At 38.8% G+C, this 25,570-nt stretch overlaps 1 protein-coding gene and 1 non-coding gene across 6 annotated transcripts in view; one reads left to right on the forward strand and one right to left on the reverse strand.

Moving 5' to 3' along the window:
* Positions 1–25,570, forward strand: part of RPS6KC1 (ribosomal protein S6 kinase C1) — a 228,572-nt gene that overhangs the window by 130,247 nt on the left and 72,755 nt on the right. The gene's annotated exons all lie outside the window — the stretch shown is intronic.
* Positions 10,324–10,396, reverse strand: TRNAG-CCC. The gene has a single exon. It is a non-coding gene; the product is annotated as a tRNA-Gly (tRNA).

The raw sequence follows: 25,570 nt of genomic DNA on the forward strand, positions 1-25,570 counted from the left end.
TGATATGTTCTTTAAGAGCTATTTTAAATGTTATTCTCTAATAACTTAGGAAAATAAAATTTCCTTTGGAATAGAATTTGACAGACTTTTATAATGAAAACAAGTAAAGCAGATTTGTTCATTAATATCTAGACTGTAAGCTTCATGAAAATAAGATCATGTCTTTCTTGTTCACCTTTATAATGTCAGCATCCAGAATCATGCCTGGCACATAATGGACACTTGGTCAATATTTGTTGAAGGGTTGCAGTTGAGACTTAAGTGACTTTTAATGCATCATATATAGAGTGACACCTACTGGTATAACGTGAGACTGCTCTCTGGTATCGTCGTTCAAGACGCTCAGATGTCCTTACCCAGAGGGACAGTAATTACATAGCTGTGTCTTGGTCTAGAATTCAAAGAGGAATAAGTGACTTTCTGTTCTTTAACTGGGATTGGAAAATCTTTCATTTTAACGTGGTGCAAGGAAAGCAACACTTTACTTCTTGAGGAGAAACAGTTCAAATGGCAGTGGATTTCTCACCAGAAACCATCAAGGCCGTGCGGACATGGCACAACACTGGAGTGCTGAAGAACCGTCAGCCCCGTTTCTATGTCCTGAAAAATAGCGTTCAAGAATGAAGGGGAAATCGGCCCTTCTGAAGGCTGAAGAAAAGGATGAAGCAACACTAAGGGAATTTGTCACTTGATAATCTGCTGTGAGAGAATAGCTTAAGTAAGTTCTCTGAACAGAAAGGAAATAATAAAAGCAGGAATTCTAAAATATTAAGAAGGAAGAAAGAACAAAAGACTGAAATACGAGTGGATGTTTTCCTTTCCCTCTGGAGTATTCTAAGTTGTTTTATGGTTGAACAAAAAGTATCCTGTCTGATGTAGTTCTTTAAAAAAAAAAATCATTTATTTATTTTAATTGGAGGATAATTACTTAACAGTATTGTGATGGCTTTTGCCATACATCAACATGAACGGGCCACAGGTGTACCCGTGCCCCCCGTCCTCCCACTCCGCCCCGCCCCATCCCTCCAGCTTGTCACGGAGCACCAGGCCTGGTGGCCTGCCTCATGCGGGCCTGATGTAGTTCTAAAAGTATAAGGAGAAAATAGTTAAGATAATTACAAATGAAGGCGTATAAAGGAATGTAAGGTTTCTGCACTTCATTTGAAATGGTAAAATGATGACACCAGTAGGCAGCGATGTTATTTGTATCTGATGGCCAGAGTAAGCCGTGAAAGAGGTAGGCGTAGAGAGAGACACTAAAAACACTCTAGATAAACCAAATGCAGTTCTGAAAAGCATTCAAGTAACCCACAGGAAGGCAAGAAAAAGAAAATAGAAAAAACAAAGAGAACAAACAGAAAATGTAAAAATTGGCTTCAGATCAAAGAATATTAACCAGAGACAGGAAAATTATATAATGATAAAAGGGTTAATCCACTAAGAACATGTATCAGCCCTAGACATGCATTCACCATATTATAAGTTTGGTATATTAGTAGTAGTATACTGATGTGCACATTCAGAAAACTGATAAAGCTGAAAGGAGAAATAAACAATTTCACATTTGTGAGATCTAGTGAAAGTGGTGCTTAGAAGGAAATTGACAGCATTGAATGCATATATTAAAATTGAAGAAAGATCTAAAGTCAATTATCTAAGTTTCCATCCTAGGAAATGAGAAAAAGAAGAGCAAAATAAATAGAGAGTCGCCCAATCATGTCCAACTCTTTGCAACCCCATGAACTGTGGTCCACCAGGCATGGATTCAGGAATCCACATGCAATGCAACAGACCCAAGTTCGATCCCTGGGTTGGGAAGATCCCGTGGAGAAGGGAATGGCTACCTGCTCCATTATTCTTGCTCGGAGAATTCCGTGGACAGAGCAGCTTGGCGGATTATAGTCCATGGGATTGCAAAGAGTTGGACATGACTGAGTGACTAACACTGGGTCTTCCCAGGTAGCACTAGTGGTAAAGAACCCTCTTGCCAGTGCAGGAGATGAAAGAGACGTGAGTTTGATCCCCAGGTCAGGGAAGATTCCCTGGAGGAAGGCATGGCAACTCACTCCAGTATTCTTGCCTGGAGAATTCCAGGGCAGAAGAGCCTGGTGGACTATAGTCCATGGGATTGCAAACAGTCAGACACGACTGAAGCGACTTAGCAGGCATGCACAGGCAGAAGAAAAGAAATAGTAAAAATTAAGGCAGAAATCATAAGAATTGAAAACAGGAAATCAAAAAAGAAAATCAACAAAACCCAAACCTGGTTCTGTTAAAAAGTCAATAAGCTTTTATCTAGGTTAACTAATAAAAAAAGAGAAAAGATACAAATTTTTAAGATCAGAGACGTAAGAGAGAACCTCACTTTAGGCATAAACCTTAAAAAAGTAATAAGGGAATACTGTGAACAATGCTGTGCACACAAAGTTGATAATCTAGATGAAATGGACCAGTTCCTTGAAAGACATAGTCTGCTGAAACTCACACAAGAAATATTCAATCTGAGTAGGTCTATATCTATTAAAAGAAATTGAACCAATAATTAATAAGCGTCTAAAGTCAAAAGTATCAGGCCTAGATGGATTCACTGGTGAATCCCACCAACGTTTAGGGAAGAGATTGAATCAATTCTATAATTTCTTCCAGAAGATCGAAGCAGTGGTCATACTTCCTAACTCAATCACTGAGGCCAGTGTTAGCTTAACAACAGAAGTAAAGATATTACTAGAAATGAAAGTTATAGACCAGTATTTCTCATAAACATAGTATAAAAAGCCTAACAAAAATATTAGGAATTTTGAATCTAATAATGTATAGAAAGAGCTATGTCCTGTGACCAAATGGTATTTATCCCATGTGTGCAAGGCTGGTTTGATATTTCAAAGTCAATTAATGTTATCCAGCATATCTACAAGCTAAAGAAGAAAAATCACATCATCCTCTCAATTGACTATGAAAAAGCATATGGCATAATCCAGTACCCATTCATGATAAAAACTCTCAGCAAATTAGGAATCGAGGGAAAATGTCTCAACTTGATAATGCGCTTTTACAGAGCTCCTATAGTTTGCATCATCTTTAATGCTGAGAATCTTGAAGTTTCCCTCTAAGATCGTGATCAAGGCAAGGATGTCCTTTCTCATCCCTCCTTTTCAGCATCCTACTGAAAGTTCTCACGATTGCAGTAAGGTAAGAAAAGGAAATAAAGATACAAAAACTGGAAAGGAAGAAAGAAAACTTCATTTGAAGGTGACATATTGTCTATATGAAAAATGCACCAAAAAATAAACTATTATAGGAAGGCTGCATGATACATGGTTAATGTATAAAAGTCCATCACTTTCTTATATACCAGCAGTGAACAAGGGGAATTTAAAAACTCAATATCACGTATATCAGCACTTCCAAAAAAATGAAATACTTAGACATAAATCTAACAAAATATATACAACTTTATATGAGGAAAACTATAAAACTCTAATGAAAAAAATTAAGGAAGAGCTAAATAAGTGGCGAGATATTCCATGTTCATATGTAGGGTGGTTCGTTATTGTCAAGATGTCAGTTCTTCCCTGCTTAATTTATACATTTAGTACAATCTCAGTCAAAATCACAGCAGATTATTTTGTGGATATTAAGAGAACGATTCTGAGGTTTTTATAAAGGGACAGAAGTTCCAGAAAATATAATATTGAAGGAAAAGAACAAATTCAGAGAAGTAATTCTACCTGAATTTAAGACTTTCTGTAAAGCTATCGAAATCAAGACAGTGGTGTGGGATTGGTGAAAGAATAGACAGATAAATGGAACAGAATAGAGTTTGGAAATAGATCTACATGAATATAGTCTAGTGGTCTTTGATAAAGGAGTAAAGGCAGTACCATGGAGAAAAGATAGTTGCATCAGCATATGGTACTGAAGCACCAAAGCCAGTGGACATTCACGTGAAGACGGGCCCGAGGCACAGGCCTTAAAGGGGCCCTAGACACAGACCTTAAAGGGGCCCGAGGCACAGGCCTTAAAGGGGCCCTAGACACAGACCTTAAAGGGGCCCGAGACACAGGCCTTAAAGGGGCCCTAGACACAGGCCTTAAAGGGGCCCGAGACACAGGCCTTAAAGGGGCCCGAGACACAGGCCTTAAAGGGGCCCTAGACACAGGCCTTAAAGGGGCCCTAGACACAGACACATTGAAAAAAATTAACTCAAAGTGGATCATAGACCTAGAGAAAAACACAAAGGTATAAAAACCTTAGAATACAACATAGGAGAAAATCTAGATAACCTTGGGTATGGCAGTGACTTTTTAGATATAACACCAAAGACATGATCCATGAAATATTTGATAAGCTGGACATCATCAAAATTAAAAACTTCTCCTCTATGAAAGACACTGTCAAGATAATGAAGACAAGTTATAGACTGGGAAAAAATATTTGTAAAAGCATATATGATAAGGAATGTTATCCAGAATATACAAAGAACTTTTAAAACCTAACAATAAGAAAATGAACAAACCAATTAAAAATGGGCTGAAGACCTTAATAGGAACCTCACCTAAGGAAGTATACAGATGGCAAGTAAGCATATGAAAAGATAGTGCACATCATACATCATCAGGGAAATGTAAAACAGCAATGAAATACCTCTAGATACTTGTTGTTGAGTTGCCCAGTCATGTGGGACTCTTTGTGACCCTATGGAGTGTAGCCTGCCAGGTCGCTCTGTCCATGGGATTTCCAAGGCAAGAATACTGGAGTGGGCTGCCATTTTCTTCTCTAGGGGATCATCCTGACCCGCGTCTGGAAGTGATCAAACCCGCGTCTCCTACAAGTCTCCTGGATTACAGGCAGATTCTTTACTGCTGAGGCACCAGGGAAGCCATTAGAATGGCCAAAATCTGAAACACTGACAACACCAAATGCTGGCGACGATGTGAAACAACAGGGACTCTCATTCATTGCTGGCTGGGAGTACAAAACGGTGCAGCCACTTTGGAAGACATTTGACAGATTCTTACCAAACTAAACATACTTTTACTATATAATCCAGCAATTGTGCTTATTAGTTATTTACTCAAATGAGCCGAAAAGTTAACATCCACACAAAAGTCTACATGTGTATGTTTATAACAGCTTTATTCATAATTGCCAAAAGTTGGAAGCAACCAGATGCCTTTCATGGGATGAATAAACTGTGGTACATCTAGACAATGGAAAATTACTCAGTGCTTAAAAGAAATGGGCTATCAAACTGTGAAGACATGGAGGAACTTTAAATGCATATCTCTCAGTGAAAGATGTGCGTGCTGCCTGCGTCAGACTCTTTGCAACCCCGTGGACTGTAGCCCTCTAGGTTCTTCTGTCCATGGGATGCCAGGCAAATATACTGGAGCGGGTTGCCATTTCCTCCTCCAGAGGATCTTCCTAACCCAGGGACTGAACCTGCATCTCTGATTTCTCCTGCATTGGCAGGTGGGTTCTTTACCACTAGTGCCACCTGGGAATCCCAAACAAGGAAAAGATACAAACCTGAAAAGGGTACGTGTTGTACGACTATAAGTGTATGACATTCTGGAAAGGGCACAAAGTCAGGGAGACAGTGAAATGATCAGTGATTACAAGGGATTAGGAGGAGGAGGGAAGGATGAATAGGTAGAGAATTTTGGGGGGCAGTGCAACTATTCTGCTTGATATAATGGTGGATGCATGTTGTACATTTCTCAAAAACCACTGAAATACCAAGAGTGAACTCTAAATTGTGATCTCTGGGTGATAATAATGTGTCACTGTAGGTTCATCAGTTTCAACAAATGTACCACTGCTGCAGGGTGTTCACAGTGGTGGAGCTTGTAGGGTGTTTGGGGGCAGGAGGGATGTATGGAAACTTTGTACTTTCTGTTCAATTTTGTTGTGAACCTAAAACTGCTTCAAGAAGCTAAGGAACAGTTAACAAAAGAGTTGGACTGTGCAGATAACATTAATAACCACAAGCTTATTTATGCATATTGTTGAAAGACAGGTAGTTTAGCCACAGTTTTTATACATGAAATCAGAATAGACTTTGATTATAGCTAGTAATACCGTCTTTAAAGAATGGCATCTAATATACCTGTACATGTTAGATAAACACACACACATGCATTTGGGTTGTTTCATTATGTTCAGTACTTTAATATCTTATTCTGTCTCTTGGAAACATATGTCTTAACTATAATTGAATATATAAAAATGGATTCTATACTTGCAAAACCCTTTATCTGTGATATTAATGTTAATAGATTAATAGAGTATTTTTTTGTTCTAAAGAACTCATTCTTTTTGTATTTAAAGTATGATTATCTAATATATTTTTAGGGATAGGTTTGTATGGGCAGTTTTATAATGTGATAACCTAAGTAATTTTGGAATCAAGGAGCTAGTTTCATTTTACCTCCTAATGGCTTGGCATATACAAGCTCAGGGTTAGGAAGGACTTTAAGGTCATCTGACCCAGTGAATTACAGATCATCTGGCCCATCTGTAGTGCCCCACTAAATGGCTGCTCAGCTTTAGGCTCTTTTATTTGTTAATTTAACAAGCTTCTTTTGAATGCCACCATGTGACAGCCACTGCTGGGTGCTGTATAGGACTTGTTTCTTCTTTTTAGTCTAGTGGAGAGATACAGGTCAGTATGTAAGTGGGTGTTAGAAAGCATCACTGCTAACAAAGCTAGTGGAGGTGATAGAATTTCAGTTGAGCTATTCCAAATCCTGAAAGATGATGCTGTGAAAGTGCTGCACTCAATATGCCAGCAAATTTGGAAAACTCAGCAGTGGCCACAGGACTGGAAAAGGTCAGTTTTCATTCCAGTCCCAAAGAAAGGCAATGCCAAAGAATGCTCAAACTACCACACAATTGCACTCATCTCACACGCTAGTAAAGTAATGCTCAAAATTCTCCAAGCCAGGCTTCAGCAGTATGTGAACCATGAACTTCCTGATGTTCAAGCTGGTTTTAGAAAAGGCAGAGGAACCAGAGATCAAATTGCCAACATCCGCTGGATCATGGAAAAAGCAAGAGAGTTCCAGAAAAACATCTATTTCTGCTTTATTGACTATGCCAAAGCCTTTGACTGTGTGGAGCACAATAAACTGTGGGAAATTCTGAAAGAGATGGGAATACCAGACTACCTGATCTGCCTCTTGAGAAATTTGTATGCAGCCCAGGAAGCAACAGTTAGAACTGGACATGGAACAACAGACTGGTTCCAAATAGGAAAAGGAGTACGTCAAGGCTGTATATTGTCACGCTGTTTATTTAACTTCTATGCAGAGTACATCATGAGAAACGCTGGACTGGAAGAAACACAAGCTGGAATCAAGATTGCCGGGAGAAATATGAATAACCTCAGATATGCAGATGACACCACCCTTATGGCAGAAATTGAAGAGGAACTAAAAAGCCTCTTGATGAAAGTGAAAGTGGAGGGTGAAAAAGTTGGCTTAAAGCTCAACATTCAGAAAATGAAGGTCATGGCATCCGGTCCCATCACTTCATGGGAAATAGATGGGGAAACAGTGGAAACAGTGTCAGACTTTATTTTTCTGGGCTCCAAAATCACTGCAGATGGTGACTGCAGCCATGAAATTAAAAGACGTTACTCCTTGGAAGGAAAGTTATGACTAACCTAGATAGCATATTGAAAAGCAGAGACATTACTTTGCCAACAAAGGTCTGTCTAGTCAAGGCTATGGTTTTTCCTGTGGTCATGTATGGATGTGAGAGTTGGACTGTGAAGAAGGCTGAGCGCCAAAGAATTGATGCTTTTGAACTGTGGTGTTGGAGAAGACTCTTGAGAGTCCTTTGGACTGCAAGGAGATCCAACCAGTCCATTCTGAAGGAGATCAGCTCTGGGATTTCTTTGGAAGGAATGATGCTAAAGCTGAAACTCCAGTACTTTGGCCACCTCATGTGAAGAGCTGAGTCATTGGAAAAGACTCTGATGCTGGGAGGGATTGGGGGCAGGAGAAGGGGATGAGGACAGAGGATGAGATGGCTGGATGGCATCACTGACTCGATGGACGTGAATCTGAGTGAACTCCGGGAGTTGGTGATGGACAGGGAGGTCTGGCGTGCTGCGGTTCATGGGGTCGCAAAGAGTCGGACACGACTGAGCGACTGATCTGATCTGATCTGGTCTGATGTAAATTCTAAAACAGCATGGAAGGGAGTATAAAGAAGTGTGAGTAAAGACTGAGCTTCTTAATGTCTCAGTCAGTCATTCCATTTTACACAATTGAAACTCTTAAAAAGTCTTTTTTTTTTTTTTTTCTCTTGAGCCAAGTACTGCTGCTTTAGTCCTTAGTACTGCCCTTCTCCAGTAACCATTTTTTTTAGTTATTTCAAGACAGTGTGTTGTCTTTCCAGTTGGTATTGGTTTTCTGTTTGTTTCTTCTAGTTTTATTTTGCTTAAATTTGACCAAAATTTCAATCTGTTGAAATATCTTCAGACTTTCCTTGTACACTTTGTTTTTTCCTTAGGGTTAATATATTGCTTCCTTCTCTCCCCATCGCGCTCCTCTTATTTTTTCCTATGTCCCTGTCCTTCTTATTTTTTACGTTTATTACTAAACCATTTAATAAAACTTTAAAATGTCTCAGTAACATCAGGTGCCTCAGACAGTACTTTGGATCAGTGGTTTTCTCGCAGTTTTCTCTCTAGGATTCCTTCTTTGCTCTTCTCAAGTCTGGGTTGGTTTGTTCTCTTGGTCTTCTGCATAGATACCCTCAATCACACTTTCACTTGTTTTCCTGGGAATTCCTTTCATCAGTCTTCTATATTGAATTCCAGTTCCTGACCTTCCCCCCACCCCCACCTTCTTTCTGCTTGCTAGAGGCCTATAGGCTCTTCTTTCTGACCCTACTCTTTCAGAATTTCACAGTGATTTATTTTGGTGGGATTTTATTTTATTTTATTTTCATTTGTTGAATTGGGCATTTGGTGACCTTCAATTTGGGTAATGATACAGATGTTTTATTAGGAGACCTAATAGTTTCAGTATCTATATGCCTTATCTTTTAGGCTACTTGGTTTTCTTAGAAAAGAACTTTTCAGTCTCTTACGGAGGGATGTAGTATTAGACCAACCAGGATTCTGGGAGCCCAGTGGTTGAAGGAGGACCACTGTCCTCATCCGTTTGGTGTGTAGGTCTTCATATAAGCCCTGCTTTCACTGCCACTCTTCAATCCCTGCTTTAGCTGTCTGTAGTATCCGATTCATTCTGTTGTCTGTCTTCCGTCTTTTCTGTCTTCCATCTTTTCTCATCTCCTCTCTTGTTTTCTTTGTAGTCATTATTATATAGCTTTAAAAATTTCTTTCAGTTCAGTTCAGCCGCTCAGTCATGTCTGACTCTGCGACCCCATGGACTGCAGCACGCCAGGCTTCCATGTCCATCACCAGTTTCTACAGGGGATAGTGATCTATGTTTCAGAGAATGTTAAATTTAACACTTTGTATGGACCTCGCAGCTTTGTGGTGTCCATGATTTTGATCAACATGTCTTTGTTGACCTTTTTCAAGTTAACAATTTTTTTTTCACCAAAATAGGACAAAGAATCCTGTAGATGACGTATAGCTAGAATAATTATTTCAAGTTGACCCAGTACCTTCTGGGCACTGCTAGTTACAACTAACCTTCAATTGTTTCAAATCAAAACTTGGGCATCCCAAGTTACTTGTAAGTTTAAAGGCATACACTATTCCCTTTATCCCCCTTTTAATATATACTATTCTTGCCTCTAATCTGATTTTCCTCCAGTCCATTGTTGACACTGCTGTCAGAATAATTCATAAAATGGATGCTTTAGAAAAGTGATTTTTCCAAAGCTAGTAACTCTCTTGCTTATAAGCCTTTAATACCATCACATAGATTTTTAGTGTAATGTTTGCACTTCTTATCTAAGCCTGCAAAGACTGTTCCCAGACCGCCTCAGCATGCTTCCTTGGGTACAGCCCTGTGCAACTTGTAAGGTACACAGGGTATCATGTTGTACACAGGATGTACCCCTCTACCTGGAGTGACTTTTTTTTTCCCTTCCTCACTTAATTTTGTCTCATTCTGAATTATTATGTTTTTAAATATCTTTTGCTGTGTCTTTTTAATACCTTGAACCTTTCTGCCATAGCATTCATCCATATTATACGGTAGGTTTATTTTTTAAATATTTATTTATGTGGCTGCTCCGGGTCTTAACTGCAGCATGCAGGATCCTCGATCTTTGTTGTGGTGTGTGGGTTCTTTAGCTGTGGCATGCGAGCTCTTAGTGGTGGCATGTGGGATCCAGTTCCCTGACCAGGGATTGAACCTAGGCCCTCTGCATTGGGTGTGCAGAGTCTTAGCCACTGGACCACCAGAGAAATCCCTGTATGGTAGTTTTTGATACTATTTCTATGCCTCCTTCAACAAGCCTTCACATGCCTCAAATACCAAGTATTTTTCTTCTTTTTTCCTAAAAATTAACATTTTTGTGTATTTTGATACAGTATCATAGACATCTATTAATTTTAGACAGGAAAGATAGTCTAAATCTTGGGCAGAAGATAATGTGTCTTTGAAGAGGAAGCCTCTATAAGATGTCAAATACCAGCTTGGTGACTATATCTTACTTAATTTTGTGTTTTTGACAGTTAGCATAGTTGACATTTAGCTTAGTGACTTAGAAACAGCAGATACTCAATAAATATGTGTTGAAAAAAAATGAATAAATGAATGAATGATACCTCTCTACTCACATTATCTTAAAAACAGGTAGGGACCATTTATTTTAATTGACCTACCTCCTCACCATTTCTCTCCAGGCCTTTTCTATTTCTATTTTCTCATTCATTCATTAATTCAGAAAATATTTGTTGAGCTCCTCAGTTCAGTTCAGTTCAGTCGCTCAGTCGTATCCAACTCTTTGTGACTCCATGGACCACAGCCTGCTGGGCCTCCATGTGCATCACCAACTCCCGAAATTTACCCAAACTCATGTCCATTGAGTCAGTGATGCCATCCAGCCATCTCATCCTCTCGTCCCCTTCTCCTCCTGCCTTCAATCTTTCCCAGCCTCAGGGTCTTTTCCAGTGACTCAGCTCTTTGCTTCAGGAGGCCAAAGTATTGGAGTTTCAGCTTCAACATCAGTCCTTCCAGTGAACACCCAGGACTGATCTCCTTCAGAATGGACTGGTTGGATCTCCTTGCAGTCCAAGGGACTCTCAAGAGTCTTTTCCAACACCACAGTTCAAAAGCGTCAATTCTTCAGCACTCAGCTTTCTTTATAGTCCAACTCTCACATCCATACATGACCACTGGAAAAACCATAGCCTTGACTAGACAGACCTTTGTGGGCAAAGTAATGTCTCTGCTTTTTCATATGCCTCCTTCCAAGGAGTAAGCATCTTTTAATTTCATGGCTGCAGTCACTATCTGCAGTGATTTTGTTGAGCTCCTGCTATATGTCAAATGTGATAATAGTCACTGGAGATATAATGGTGAATAAAACACCTGATCTCTACCCTCTCAGAGTTTATAATTTAGTGGGAAATAACAGTTACAGTACAATGTGAAACTGTTTTCAGTGAGGGAAGTACACTAGAGAATTATGAGAACATGTAAGAGGGGTACCTAACTTGGGGCTCTCCAGAGGTTAAAGAAAGTAAAATAAAGACATGAGAAATGAGTAGGGTTACTCATCGAAGGCTAAAGGAATGCTGTATTCAGAGGTATGCAAGACTCAGAGCATGCTTTCTTTCTAGCTTCTTCAACTGTGAATTTTTTCTTCTTTTTTCCTTCCTGCCTACCTATATACAGTCCAGTCTTCACGACATAGTTGAAAGCTTACCTCCTCAACTGTAATGTTCATCTTTCCTTTCTTTGAATTAAACTTAGCATTCGTTTGTGTCTTATTTTCATTTTAGTTGCCTTAAATATATTGTTAACCTGTCCTAGAGGGCAGAAAGTATACCTTATTTACCTCTCTTTCTTTCTTTGATAATTCCTAATTAAACATATTGCTGTCTATCCAGTAAGGATTTAATAAATGCTTGCTGAATAATTATAAAGGGGACAAAAAGAAATAATACATGTATTTTAAGGTTTCACATACTCTGTGAGGCTGCACCTCAAACTATACCACATGTTCAGGATCAGAGCAAGAGAGGGGTTTTGAAAACTGTCCAAGCATTCATCCCCCTCCCTTTTTCACCATCTCACGGAATACACGTGAAGATTGTTAGCAGGGAAATAGTTGCAGTCAATGAAATTGTCGGTTTGAGAATGAGTGTTGTGTCTTTGTGTTTCATATGTGCTTTGAAATATTTTGGAATGTTTTAAAGAACATCAGCACTTGGATTTTTAAACTAAATAAATGTTCTAGGTCATATTTAAAACACTTAAATTTTAATCAGTACCAAAATTTCAACTCCATCTGCTACAAAAGTGCAAAACTCATTTAAAACACTTAAAAATAATAGCATCTAAAGCTTTTTTGCCCTTGAAGCATTTTCTTCTGCATTGGAATCAGGCTGTCTCTGACATTAGCAACTTAGTTGGATACACATGATTGACTTGAAGATGTAGGCTCTGTGTCAGCCTCTTACCTTTGAAAGGTAGCATTTGCTGAGTGCACACTACTCCAATTTTGAACACAATATACAAACTATGTGCATATATTTGCTATTTTTTAGGAACTTATTTCAGTTTCCAGAACCTATAAATTTATTTGAGTGTATTGACAGCACATTTAGCAGCCGAATGAAAATATTAAGGTGGAGTATGAATCAGTCTCAGTCTCAGTTCAGTCGCTCAGTCGTGTCCGACTCTTTGCTCCTTGTTTTCATCACTATACTATACTGCCTCTCTGAATATAGACACCTATATGAGGCACTGATAAGGAAACATGATCAAAGTACACTATTAGGACGGGGGGGCGGGGGGAAGCAAGCTACTGAACAATATGTGAAATCCATTTGTTTTTAAAAATCAGACAGATGAAGACAGAGTTCAGTTGAGTTCACTCAGTTGTATGTGACTCTTTGAGACCCCATGGACTGCAGCACGCCAGGCTTCCCTGTCCATCACCAACTCCCGGAGTTTACTCAAGCTCATGTCCATTGAGTCATGATGCCATCCAACCATCTCATCCTCTGTTGTCCCCTTCTCCTCCCACCTTCAATCTTTCCCAGCATCAGGGTCTTTTCCAGTGAGTCAGTTCTTCGCGTCAGGTGGCCAAAGTATTGGAGTTTCAGCTTCAACATCAGTCCTTCCAATGAATATTCAGGATTGATTTTCTTTAGGATGGACTAGTTGGATCTCCTTGTAGTCCAGGGGACTCTCTCGAGTCTTCTCCAACACCACAGTTCAAAAGCATCAATTCTTCAGTGCTAAGCTTTCTTTGTAGTCCAACTCTCACATCCATACATGACCACTGGAAAAACTATAGCCTTGACTAGATGGACCTTTGTTGGCAAAGTAATGTCTCTGCTTTTTAATATGCTGTCTAGGTTGGTCATAACTTTTCTTCCAAGGAGTAAGTGTCTTTTAATTTCATGGATATTTTTTATCAGCTCTAGAGTATCAGGTGTTTCTGGCAAATGCAAAAAAAAAAAAAAATGTATCTAAAGCTAAGTATAACAGATCATACTTTTGAGTTAATTTTCATCTAAAGTTAACAGTGTCAAATCATTATCCCAAGTGAACTTCAGAATTCAAACCAAAAAAATAAAATAAATGGTTTCATTATGGATTGAATGACATAAGCTGAACTTGGGCCTATAAACCCAGAACTTCAGAGTTTTAACCTCTCTTTAGCGTAATCTCTTTGTGGCCTTGGGCAAGTTGCTTCACAAAAACAGAAAACAGACAATCAAAATGAGAATGACAAAGGTGTAGAGATCTAGCTTTTAAAGCATTTGGATCTGAGAAGAGCCTCCTAAGTGGGTGTTTTTCCTAGCTCTTCAGCCTTTCTGTTTTAAACCTGATTTCTCTGTCTTTTATATTCTGCCTTCTGCTGTATTTATATCCTGTTTTCTTACAAAGACACACCATGTCCTTTAGAAGCATGTTTTATGAAGTAATAGATGTATAGGCCTAGGATTTTAAAAATTATACAAAGTAAAAGTTTTTTCATGTATTTATGTTTGTGTGTGTGTGTATATATATATAAGACATTTCTGTCTAGGTTACTGTTCACTAAATCATTCACTTAACATCCTAATATGAGATATTACTGAGGAATGGCTCACATTCATTGACATTCGGCTAATAGGAATATAAGAGATTTAAAATTCATATTTGTGGTTGAAATAATTACTCCCTGGGTTATTTTCCAGAGAATCACATGTGTTTTGTATTGCTGTAGGGCAGGACTAGATTTAGCTATTTGCCTAAGGATGAATAATCCAGGTGTTGGCCAAATGACTTTTAGATGGGAAGTAGAGAAACATCCTTAAAATCCTTTTTATCTTTTCTGATCCTGATATTAGTCTGTCAAAGAAAACAAACTTTGCCAGCCATATGCAGTGCCCTTTGGAGGAATGAAATAGTATGAGAATGACTGGTTTTTGAATTTTGAGTACATTACTTGTATTTGCAAATTCTTTTAGCACCACCAAAATATGCTTACTTTCTTTTTTTAATGTTATGATTCATAATATATTCATAACATTTCTTGGAAGATAAAGTTATTTTGATAATGTTTACCTGTCCTGCCTCTTGAGAAATCGGTGTGCAGGTCAGGAAGCAACAGTTAGAACTGGACAGGAAACAACAGACTGGTTCCAAATAGGAAAAGGAGTACGTCAAGGTGGTATATTGTCTCCCTACTTATTTAACTTACATGCAGAGTACATCATGAGAAACGCTGGGCTGGAGGAAGCACAAGCTGAAATCAAGATTGCCGGGGAAATATCAATAACCTCAGATATGCAGATGACACCACCCTTATGGCAAAAGTGAAGAAGAACTAAAGAGCCTCTTCATGAAAGTGAAAGAAGAGAGTGAAAAAGTTGGCTTAAAGCTCAACATTCAGAAAACTAAGATCATGGCATCCGGTCCCTTCGCTTCATGGCAAATAGATGGGGAAATAGTGGCTGACTTTATTTTTTTGGGCTCCAAAATCACTGCAGATGGTGATTGCAGCCATGAAATTAAAAGACACTTACTCCTTGGAAGGAAAGTTATGACCAACCTAGACAGCATATTGAAAAGCAGAGACATTACTTTGTCAACAAAGGTCCATCTAGTCAAGGCTATGGTTTTTTCCCGTGGTCATGTATGGATGTGAGAGTTGGACTGTAAAAAAGCTGAGTGCCAAAGAATTGATGCTTTTGAACTGTGGTGTTGGAGAAGACTCTTGAGAGTCCCTTGGACTGCGAGGAGATCCAACCAGTCCATCCTAAAGGAGATCAGTCCTGGGCGTTCATTGGAAGAACTGATGTTGAAGCTGAAACTCCAATAACTTTGGGCACCTGATGCGAAGAGCTGAGTCATTGGAAAAGACTCTGATGCTGGGAGGGATTGGGGGCAGGAGGAGAAGGGGACAACAGAGGATGAGGTGGCTGGATGGCATCACTGACTCGATGGACGTGAGTCTGAGTGAATTCCGGGAGTTGTTGATGGACAGGGAGGCCTGGCGTGCTGCGGTTCATGGGGTCTCAAATAGTCGGACACGACTGAGCGACTGAAGTGAAGTGAAGTGAAGTGAACTGAACTCTATTTTTAGCTCTCACAATGACAAACTATGACCCTTTAAGAAATCATGATTATTATTGAAATTATAAGTGTACAGAGGTATGAATTGTGTTCACCTGGGACACACACACACTACACTATTGTATTCGGTTGTAGAAACTGTAGATAGTTGTGCTCAACAGGTTGTGTTCAATTTAAATACAGGGCAGGACAAATGGGCTTCATTATGACAGTTCTTATGGTATATGAATGCTTAATAATGCCCTAGATTTAAATTAATTTATAACTAATTTGCTGTGGAAGTTTGGAATAATTTTTAAATATCTGGATTAAGATTAGAATGAATTCTAACTAAATATATCTGTTGCCATTTTAAAATTAAGACTTGAAAGATGCTTTATATACTCTAAAACATATTTTCTATATTGCTTTTTTCTAACTACATTTAAGAAACCAAAATAACCAACCTAGAAATCAAAGATGGTGTATAAGAAAATTTCATATTAGTTAATTTCTTTTAAGATGAATATGTCAATTATTCAGTATTATAATTGAATATAGCCAGGTTTTTGAGTTTCTCTCTTTTTAATATTTTAAAAGACACCACAATATTATGTTTCTATATGCAGTATTGTGGTGAATATGATCATTACCTTAAATAAGTGACATTTTTCAGTAGCCAGAAATCAGGGTTTTTCATTGCTGTTTTGTGAATTTTATAAAATCTTATCTCAAAGTACTTTGATAATATTTGAATTGTGGGTATGATGGTACACAGAAAATAAATCTTTCAAAGCAAAGTACCTTATTTTATGACTACCTGAAATATATACTTATACCTTTATTATTATTCATAGATTAATAGAACTTCAATTTTATATTTCATTTGCCATAAACTTGCTTTGAATAAAATTATAGGAGATTTAAAAAATAACTATCCCCTCTCTTTTAAGGAAAAAATCATCACACTTATTTACTTAAGTAAATTCCATTAGTGGTAGTATTTCTCTTGGCTGTTTGTTCAGCCACTAGAATCCCTTGTGACCTTGGTATGTATTCGAAGAGGTGACTGATGGTTCGCGATGTTCTGAATTTTCTGGTAGCTTGCCTGTTGCCTGCCTCTGGGTTTGTCATCGCCCTTATGCTGACTTAGGCAGTATTCCTTCAGTCTCTTATCTCCAGGCTTTGATGCATATGTTCTGAAGGTGGCCACAGTGACTTTGGGTAGCAGCAGATGGTGAACCTTCAGGCTGCCACCGGCTATACTGGTGGTAAGTTGAAAAGTTAACGTTTGATGAAGAATCAGTAGTGCATATGAAAGAGCTTTCACTGCTGAAATATCTTTTAATTAAAAAATTAGCATACTCAAACCTTTGCAAATGTGTGGGCATTTAAAGAAGTCTAAGATCAGTTGTTTTCTCCTAGAGAAATTAGTTATTTACCAGCTTAGTTTTGTGTTGCTTGCTTGTCCTAATGTCATTCTTTCCCCCTTGTTCTGCCCCAATTTGTTTATAGTTAAGACAGATAAGAAAATTAGGTAAACTGAAATGGGATGTTTTGGGGAATTAAATGTGTTTGGATAAACATTTAAACTATATTTTTATTTATGATAATTTAGAATTTAATAACTAGAAAACAGTGTGGATCTTGCATGCTACTTGCATATAATCCTAGTAGATCAGTTCTGTTGTTTCCTGCATTTGAAGATATTTCTAGGCTATATAGATGCCTAGAGAACTCAGCCCACTTCAAAATGATATTTCACCTTGCTGTAAGTTGCGTGGTGATGTTTTTGGCTTTGCCATCAATCCACAGAGCAATATCCTTTTGGATTGTTCATTCACTTACTTCACGATGTTGTGTTATTTTGGAAATTCTAGCACCAATAAAACACTGATAAGATGCCAAAGAATTTTTTTTCTGTTTCCCTTCAGTCACAAGGGTAATTTTTATGCTTTACTGAAAACAGATCCTTGAACTCTCCATCTTTTAGGATAGAGTTGTAAGTATCCATGTCAAATGTTGCTGTTCACACTTCAGTTCTTATCAGGGAAATAACTTTTGTGAGCACAGGACCATCCAGAACAGACTGGTTTCATGGCATAAGGGCAAGAAGTGCCTCTGCACTGTCTGTCCATGCTGACACTCCTGGTGCTGCAGCTTCTCATGGACAGAAGTGGTAGGCTGAGTATCCTTTGCTTTTTAGTTGCTGGGCGGTGGTACAGGGAACACTGCTAGTTTCTGATGTCCAAGAAAGAGAAAGTTAGACCCCGGTGGGAAGAATTGGAAGAGTTGTTGGTATTAAAGTTCACCAAGTACTCCTTGTTTTCTGGTTGTTGAATTTTTATAAGATATCTCTCTTAAGAATAAGGTATGGAATTAACAGTTAACAGTCAAAATACATTTTGAATATTCTCAGCCTATGAAATGAGATGTGTTTTAGCAATAAGTGTAAGTAACATTTTATTATCATCATGTAGTATTGACAGGGAAAGCAAGGGTTTAGCACTTTCGGTTTGTGACTATTTCTACGGAAGAGTAACATCACCAGTACCTATAACGCTGCCAAGGTGAATTTAATGAATCTACTAATGGTCAAGTGTTGAGAACTATGTTGAGAAAAACTAGCTAACTTGTGTGATTGGGCTTCTCTATTTTCTCTGGCTTCTTTCTTATGTTGATCCCCTTGTTCTCTGGTATATTTATGTGTGAATTCTAAGTGGTATCACTTGCATAACTGAAGTCCATGTAGATGACATCCAGACAACACGAATAATACCGTGACAACCGTTAGAGGAAAGGCTGTTTGTCCCAGTATGGCTGTCTCTCTAGGCCTTTCTTAAACATTAAAAAAAGAAAAAAAAAAACTTTTATTAATTGTTTTGGAGTTCTGTGAATTAAGTGACACCAAAGTAGTGAGAGATGTTCCCTTGGATTACCCAGGTAATCTTTCTTCTTAAAGGAATTGGAGCTGGAGTTACCTCTAGAGGCTTACAGACTTTGAATGTCAGCATTTAAATTAAGTATCTAAAAAAATTCAAAAATAGATGACATATAATTTTCACCGAAGGGAACTTTCTGCACTTCCTCACCACATTCATCATGTCTTTATTGCTGTTTGTCTCTTTTCTTTTCTCCAAATTTATTTTTCATGTGCCTAAAAATTAATTGTCATTTGATACTTTTGATATGCTCTCCCACCTCCCCTCTTTCCAGAGGTAGTACCTAGTTAAACCTAGTTAAATGTCAAGTCTTCCCCATTCTAGTTAACAAAATTTACTGATAATCAACTGGAGCTTTTCTTGCTACTGTTGTGAAAGGAAAGTAGGCAAGTCTCATTGTGCTGGTGGAATTGAAGAACAGATGAGGCTAATCCTAGAGGGATAAGTTGTTTGCTTTTTTTTTTTCCAGTTAGGAGCAGTGATTCTATATATTACCATGGGCAAAGATGGAGTAATCTCTCCTGTTAGACCATATGCTAATATAGTGCTGATAAGTAAGTGTGAAAAATGAAAGGGAAAAATACATTAATTGTATTCTCTCAATAAGGTATGCCATCCAAGATAATTATTTCATGACAGTTTGAGTTATAGAACTTGTTTTATCATGAAATAAAAGCTGGTTTTAGGAGCCTTTTATTGGAAAGACAATTGTATCAAATTAGTACTAGATTAGATTTTTGTCTTTATAAAGGTGAGCAAACCCATGAGCAGTTTTTAAATTGATGTGTTTTAGTCCACAAATGAACAAATTCTGTTTGAGGGTTAAAGAAGCTATTATTTTGTCCTTTATGCTGACAGCTTCATTACAGATTGGCCTACTGTTGGCATTAAAAAAATGTTTGGCTCCTTATGATCTTTGTGCATGCAGCTATAATATTAATGCAGTGCCATAGCACTGTTCATTAAGAAATGACTCTAAATGAGGTTGAAGCGTGTAAATTTGGAAAGATACAGATGTTAAATGCAGTCGTTTCTCTTTGTATACAGCCGTATGGCTAATAATTTCCAAGTGGCTAAAGCTCTTGTTAGTAGGAGTGCTGGTGTGTTAAGAATGGCTCTATAAATAACTTTAAGAACTGAAGTTGAAGGTGCTTCTTTTAAAGACTATTGTTAACTAAACATTATTGCCAAACAGATGGAAAGCATTCACCAGCCTGATGTTTTTAGGTCTAATTATATTATCACCAGCCCTGTACGGCTCAGTTGAAGAGGTGTATCCAGAGGCCAATTTATAATCATTTAGCCAACACCTGTTTGGGAGAAATTGACAGTCAAAGGGCACATTTAAAAAAAATCACATATGTTCTTGTGTTTATTGCCTCAATGTGAACATTGTCTGGTCACAAACAAACTTGGTAGGAGAAGAAAGTAAATGTAAACAAAGAAGCCCTTCTCAGCCATGTTTATCAATCTTAATTTGGCCTTTTTATCTATCGACTTCATGCTTCATGGCTAAGTGAGACCAGCAAAGAGATATCACTGCTGATTTACACAGGTACATATTGTCCAGTCGATTAAGAAGCTTCTGGTAGAAAAAAGTTCTTTCCTTTGTACAGCTTCCATACCTTTTACCTGGTGAAATGTTTTGGACTGGAATCTGGTGAGTGACTTAAAAGAATCACAAACAGATATGAAAACAAATGAGATTTAAGGGACACTGAATGTCTTTACAGGCTCAGTAGATGTTTATTGAGCTCTCCTTTACAGAGATGTGCCTCCTTTTGCACTCACGATATTAATTTGATTGTCAAGGTTCAGGTTCTTTGAATATATTTCCTTGACTTGGAGGTTCAAGATTGGTGGTGAATACAAGTTCCAAGGGAGAGCAGTTTTACCCTATCTGAAAAAGGTTCAAACCTGATAATCCTACTAACTGTTTCATTTTAGTGTTTTTCCTTCTTCTGATATACTTCTCTATGGAAAGATATGTATATGTTTCCTCCATTTTCTTACCCCCCATTACTAACTCAGAGCAGTTCGCTTCTGTCCCCAGGTCACTGCATTGTGCAGTATTGAAAGTTATCAGTGACTTCCTAACTACCTTAGGCTGTAGTCCTTTCTAAGTCCTTTTTCTTCATGATTTCTTTGTTAGGCACAGGTAGGTGATTACTCTCATTTTAAGCAGTCTCTTTTCCTGATGTCTGAACTACTGTATTTTCTGCATTTTGGGGGTACATTTCTTATGGTACTATGGTGGTTATTGTCTTATACCCTCAGTATTCTAGCTATGTATATACAGACATAAACAGTATAGTTTAGCAGTTAAAGAGGAAAAACCCTGGAGCCAGATTGGTAGGGTTTAAATTTCACCTCTCAGTTCAGTTAAGTTCAGTTCAGTCGCTCAGTCGTGCCCAACTCTTTGTGACCCCATGGACTGCAGCACGCCAGGCCTCCCTGTCCATCACCAACTCCTGGAGTTTACTCAAACTCATGTCCATTGAGTTGGTGGTGCCAGCCAACCATCTCATCCTCTGTCGTCCCCTTCTCCTCCCGCCTTCAATCTTTCCCAGCATCAGGGTCTTTTCCAATGAGTCAGTTCTTCACATCAGGTGGCCCAAGTATTGGAATTTCAGCTTCAGTATCAGTCCTTCCAATGAATATTCAGGACTGATTTCCTTTATGATGGACTGGTTAGATCTCCTTGCAATCCAGGGTACTCTCAAGAGTCTTTTCCAACACCACAGTTCAAAAGAATCAATTCTTCAGTGCTCAGCTTTCTTTATAGTCCAACTCTCACATCCATACATGACTACTGGAAAAACTTGAATAGACGGACCTTTGTTGGCAAAGCAATGTCTCTGCTTTTTAATGTGCTGTCTAGGTTGGTCATAGCTTTCCTTCCAAGGAGTAAGTGTCTTTTAATTTCATGGCTGCAATCACCATCTGCAGTGATTTTGGAGCCCAAAAAAATAAAGTCTGTCACTGTTTCCACTGTTTTCCCATCTATTTGCCATGAAGTGATGGGACCAGATGCCATGATCTTAGTTTTATGAATGTTGAGCTTCAAGCAACTTTTCACTCTCCCCTTTCCTTTTCATCAAGAGGCTCTTTAGTTCTTTTTCGCTTTCTGCCATAAGGGTGGTGTCATCTGTGTACCCGAGGTTATTGATATTTCTCCTGGCAATCTTGATTCCAGCTTGTGCTTCATCCAGTCCAGAATTTCTCATGATGTACTCTGCATATAAGTTAAATAAGCAGGGTGAGAATACACAGCCTTGACGGACTCCTTTCCCAATTTGGAACCAGTCTATTGTTCTATGTCTAGTTCTAACTATTGCTTCCTGACCTGCATACAGATTTCTCAGGAGGTAGTTCAGGTGGTCTGGTATTCACATCTCTTGAAGAATTTTCCACAGTTTGTGGTGATCCACACAGTCAAAGGCTTTGGCATAGTCAATAAAGCAGAAATAGATGTTTTTCTGGAACTCTCTTGCTTTTTCGATAATCCAACGGATGTTGGCAGTTTGATCTCTGGTTCCTCTGCCTTTTCTAAAACCAGCTTGAACATCTGGAAGTTCATAGTTCACGTACTGTTGAAGCCTGGCATGAAGAATTTTAAGCATGACTTTGCTAGTGTGTGGGATGAGTGCAATTGTGTGGTAGTTTGAGCATTCTTTGGCATTGCCTTTCTTTGGGATTGGAATGAAAACTGACCTTTTCCAGTCCTGTGGCCACTGCTGAGTTTTCCAAATTTGCTGGCATATTGAGTTCAGCCCTTTCACAGCATCATCTTTCAGGATTTGAAATAGCTCAACTGGAATTCCATCACCTCCACTAGCTTTGTTTGTAGTGATGCTTCCTAAGGCCCACTTAACTTTGCATTCCAAGATGCTGTACGTGAGTGATCACACCATTGTGATTATCTGGGTCATGAAGATCTTTTTTGTACAGTTCTTCTGTGTATTCTTGCCACCTCTTCTTAATATCTTCTGCTTCTGTTAGGTCCATACCATTTCTGTCCTTTACTGTGTCCATCTTTGCATGAAATGTTTCCTTGATATCTCTAATTTTCTTGAAGAGATCTCTAGTCTTTTGTATTCTATTGTTTTCCTCTGATTGTTTTTGTGATCTTGAGCACATTAACAATTTTATGTTTGTTTTCTCATCTATGAAAGTGAGAGTTGCTCATTCATGTCAAACTCTTTGTGACCCCATGGACCCTTTTAACCTGCCAGGCTCCTCTGTCCATGGAATTCTCCAGGCCAGAATACTGGAGTGGGTAGCTGTTCCCTTCTCCAGGGGATCTTCCCAACCCAGGGATTGAACCCAGGTCTCCTGCATTGCAAGTGGATTCTTTACCATCTGAGCCACCAGGAAAGGCCTTCTCATCTATAAAAGTGATTAATAAAAGTATACTTACCTCAGGACTTCCCTGGCAGTCCAGTGGTTAAGACTCCACACTTCACTGCAAGGCGTGTGGGTTTGATCCCTAGTTGGGGAACGAAGATCCCACATGCTGCATGGTGTGATCAAAGAAAAAAGGAAAAAGTATACCTTCCTTATTAGATTGTTGAATGAATTGTGTGATTTGATTCTTTAAACCCCGTCACAGTGCCTGCTTGAAGCATTCTAGTAGGATAATTTCTCCTGTCTTTAGCTATTGTTTTTAATGGAGAATTCTTAGCTATTCACATACATCTCTAGTCCTGACTTATTTTCTAAACTCCATTCCCACATTGCTATCTACCTTCTAAACTTTTATGCTTAAATTCATTCACATATGTTTAGTGAACGGTTACTTTGGGAGGTGGATAGGTTATGTGTTGCAGGAAATACAGTTTCTGCCCTGTATTAATTTTCTGTTGCTACATTACAAGTTACCACAAACTCTACAGTTTAAAACAACTCACTTTATTATGTCAGAGTCCTCTGGATCAGAGGTCTGACATGAGTTGCATTGGGCTGAAATCAAGGTGCCGGCAGGGCTGCTTTCTTTCCCGGAGACTCTGGGGGAAAATCCACTTTCAAGCTCATTCAGGTTGTTGGCTGTATTCCTTTCTTCGGGGTTGTAGGACTGTGGTCGCTAGCTCTCAGCCAAGGGTTGGTCTTTGCGCCTAAAAGCGGCCTGTCCCTTCCCATGCTTACTGTGAGCTCCTGGAGGTATGTGCAGTGTTTACACGTGGACCTCTGTGTCTTGGAGCCAGCAGTAGCGCCTCTCTCATGCTGTGAATCCCTCTGATTTCCCCTCTGGCATATCAGTTTTGTGCATCATTACAGTTCTGGACCGAGACAGTTCTCTAAGGGTTCATACGGTTTGATTGAGCCCACTGAGATAATCCAAGGTAATCTGTTTTAAGGTCTGTATCCTAATTACATCTGCAGAGTCCTTTTGGCTAATAACATAACATAATCACAAGTTATGGAGATTAAGGTATGAGCATCATTGGCAACTGTTTTTCTGCTTACAACATGCTGATGAAAAGCTTGAAGTCTGGTTGGGATATAGACCAAAGTGACCAAATAAAACCATATTGAAGAGGCTGGTATCGTATACAGTAGGAAAACATAGGAAGACAAGCATCAGTGACATTTGAGCTGAATATGGAAATATGAGTGCTTGTTTGATAAGGGGCTGGGTGAACATTTCAGAGAGAAGAAGCTATAATAGTAACAGCAATAATAGTAACAACTGGCTGTACCAAGCACTTTTAAAGATTATCTCACTGAAATTCTCACAAATGGTAGATACTATTATTATCTACCATTATGGGCTTCCCTTGTGGCTCAGCTGGTAAAAGAATCTGCCTGCAGTGCGAGATACCTGGGCTCAATCCCTGGGTTGGGAAGATCCCCTGGAGAAGGGAAAGGCTACCCACTCCAGTATTCTGGCCCGGAGAATTCTACAGACAGTCTGTGGGGTCGCAAAGAGTCAGACATGACTAAGCGACTTTCACTTCACTTCACCATTGTATCTTCTACAGATGAAGCTGTAATATCTTCACATATGGAGTGGGAATGGTAAAACTATCTTACTGGGTAATTGAAAGAATTAACAATGATTCCATGTGACTAAAGCATAGCACATAGTAAACACTGAAATCATGGTAGGCAAAAGAGAGTGGAGGGTGGAAAAGAGAAATACTTAGTGGGTAGAATTGACTAGATTTCTAGGTCACTGGTCATGAAGTTGGGGACAGGGGAGAACTCACAGGACTTAGGGAGCTTTTTGATTTAGGGAGTTTCATGGGTGATAATATTATTTAATACTGTTAAGAGGTGAAACTGGGTTTTGTTTTTAGTGAGAAGAGGGCTTTAGGAAGAGGAAAGGAGTTCAGGAGGTATCCGTGGGAGTATTTGTTTGAGATTAGATGGAGTAGAATAGGATCGATGAAGCACTCAGAAGAGGGGTCAAAGATGAAGTTGTCGCTATGACTTCAGATTATCAGGTCTTAAACAGGTTCCTCATTTTAACTCGCTTGTTTGTTCTCAGCATTCTTTTATTTCCCCAAGCTTGATATCTTCTTTTACCCTTGGCTCCCAACTCACTGAAGAGGGCAGGAAAGAAGGCCGTGTATACAGTGCTTACAGATTTCTGGGTGTCAGTTCTCCCGCCACGGCCCATTTCAGGCTCAGCTGCTTTTGTGCCACAGCAGTGGGGTTCAGTCACTACACCAGAGACGACACGGGGTGCAAAGCCTAAGATACTTACTGTCTGTATCTCTCCAGGAATAGTTTGCCAACCTCTGCTGTAATGTCTCCAAAATGATAAGATCAACATGATATAAAATATGTAAATATCAAATATATTTATAAACTATAAATGTAAATATGGGAGGATAATTCCCTATCTCTGTTCACTCTTTTCCTCAAGATGGGTAGGGGGAGTAGGTGGTTTGAGGGGGTGATGTGTGAAATTAT

Source organism: Bubalus bubalis, chromosome 5 (assembly GCF_019923935.1).
Source record: "Bubalus bubalis isolate 160015118507 breed Murrah chromosome 5, NDDB_SH_1, whole genome shotgun sequence".
Lineage (NCBI taxonomy): Eukaryota > Metazoa > Chordata > Mammalia > Artiodactyla > Bovidae > Bubalus > Bubalus bubalis.